The sequence below is a fragment of the Fukomys damarensis genome, unplaced genomic scaffold (assembly GCF_012274545.1).
Source record: "Fukomys damarensis isolate Sample0158 unplaced genomic scaffold, DMR_v1.0_HiC HiC_scaffold_23, whole genome shotgun sequence".
In the NCBI taxonomy this organism is placed as follows: Eukaryota; Metazoa; Chordata; class Mammalia; order Rodentia; family Bathyergidae; genus Fukomys; species Fukomys damarensis.
In genome coordinates, this window is record NW_022900935.1 from 1,641,914 (window position 1) to 1,644,236 (window position 2,323).

Below are 2,323 nucleotides of genomic sequence, written 5' to 3' on the forward strand. Positions count from 1 at the left end.
TCACAGGGCTCCATCTGGAAAGAAAGGAGCCTCACACAGGAAGGAGCCTCCCCAGGGGCTTCCAGCCACAGCCCCCTCCCGAGGAAATTCCCTAGAACCAACCAGCAGGAACAGGGGCCCAGTCTGTCCGCCCCAGCCTGACTCTCTGGAGCTTGCGGCGCCAGCTCCCCGGCTCTGGCTTCCCTGGAAGCAGGTAGTCCGGGAGCCCCTCAGTCTCTCAAAGGCTTTCTAGGCCGGGGATTTAGATCAGTGGTTCTGCCACCTGCTTTGCAAGCACAAGGGCACAAGGACATGAGTTCGATCCCTGGGACCAAAAAAAAAAAAGGCTTTTCTAGAGGGTGGCCTAGTTGGTGGGGGGGGGTCCCCTTGCTTTCCAGGGTCAGGAAAAGCCTTCCTCTTCCTGAGATCCCACTGTAAATGTCACCCTTGTGATCCACACTGCTTTATAGCATTTTCACAAATGCAGTGCAACCCACCCCTCACCTCCTCCTCCCTGCACCCCACCCGTTTTTACTGAGACCAGCTCACACCTGAGAAAGGGGGCGGCAGGCGACCAGGGCAGGAAAGCAGGCCTGGCCTTTGCAGAATCAAGAGCCCGGACTCCCAGGCCTCCTGGGCGCTCCTCAGCCCCCTTCTGACCCCCGGGTCCACGCTGGGACTCGCTACACGGCTTCCCAGTAAAAGCCACCACAAAACGAACCCCAAGGTCAGGATCCCTTGACTGCGGCGGCCCAGGAAGCAAGTGTTCTGTGCTCCCTCAGTTTCCCCACTTGTAAAAGGCAAAATGTACGAGGAACTAACAGGTTCCACTAGGGTTTCCAGATGCAAGTGAAGGGGCAAGAAAGAGAGACATAAGAGGAGCAGCCAGGGTCACAGCGGAGAGGGGACATGTGCCCTCGTATCTGCGCCGCCCCCCAGCACATCCAGCCTGAATCCCAGAGAAATGAAACCAGCAGCTGCCAGGGGAGCCAAGGCCCTGGCTCCCCCACCCCCCAGAGGTGCAGCATCCTAGGGAGCCCCTCAAGGGGACTCTCCGAGCCTGAGCAAAAAACGTCCTGGCCCAGTACAATCTGCACCCCTTCCTCCTCCACCGAATGGGAGGGTGGGGAAATAGGAGAGTCACGGAGGCTGGGGAGCACTGCACAGCGAGGCATTCGACCGGGAAGCTCCCAGCTGGGAGCTGGGGGCTGGGGCCCAGCAGCAAAGCAGCCCAGCAGCCTAATCCCCCCACCCCGGCAGCTCGGGAGAGAGGCCTGTAGTGATTCCAGCTGTCTCCCCTCCTCTCCAACCACAGCTCCCCAGGAAGGGGGAGGACCAGAAGCTGGGGTAGGGGGGCTTGCAGAAATCCCTGCCAGGCAGCTCCTCTGCTACCAGAGTCCCATTGGGACCAGGGGCCCTGCAACCGGTTCTCAACCTCGACACAAAACCTCCAAACCCAGAAAAAGAAGTCCAGGCTCACGGGGCCCAGGTTTCCTTCACTTCCTCCTGGCAGAGCCTGGGAAAGCAGTGTGCAGCCCAAGCCAGCAGCAAGAACAACTTCTTGCTGGGGGAGCCTGAAGCCAGCTGGCTGGACAGGAAAGTCCTTCGCTGGGGAGAAGGGGGTGGCGCGCAGGGGCCCCCATTCGCTGTGCAACCCCGGCCCAGGGACAACGCCCCTACCCGCACTCTGCTCTGACATGGGCAAGTCTGCTGCGGTCCCTCACCCAGCGCAGCCCAGGGAACGCTGGGGTGGGGTGGGTGAATCAGCCTCCCACCCCGGGGTGTCCTGGCTCCTTGGTGGCCCTGAGGTGACGACTCCACACCTCACTAGACCGCGCCCCCACCTGCTGCATTGCCTCCTTCTGAGTCACCCCTTGCTCAGAAATCTTGACTTTGGGACTTCCTGTCCTCACTCGCGGCCCCTAACTTGCGCCCGAGTTCGGGAGGGCAGCTTCAAAAGGAGGAAAGGCGCGCGTGGCAAGGACTGACCTCAACCTCTCCCGTGCTCACTCCGGGTCTGGAGGCAAGTGGGGTGTGGAGCAACCTCAGGGAGCAGGAGCTTCGGCCGAGGGCTCCCCACTTTCCGAGGAACCCCTCCCCACAAAGAGGGGCCTCCACAAAAATGCGTTCTCCGCTAAATCGGGGTGAGTGAAGCGAACTCGGGTCACGAAGAAGCTGATCCCACCCCGGGACGCCCCTTTCTCCAGAGGACCCTGCGCTCCGGAAGCCGCTGCCCGCGCCGTATCCCCTTTGCTGTGGCCTCCGAGCCCCGTGCGCCGCAGCCTCCGTCCCTGTGGCCCCTAGGATCCCGGTGCGAGTCCCAGGCTCTTCCCTGTAGCGCTGT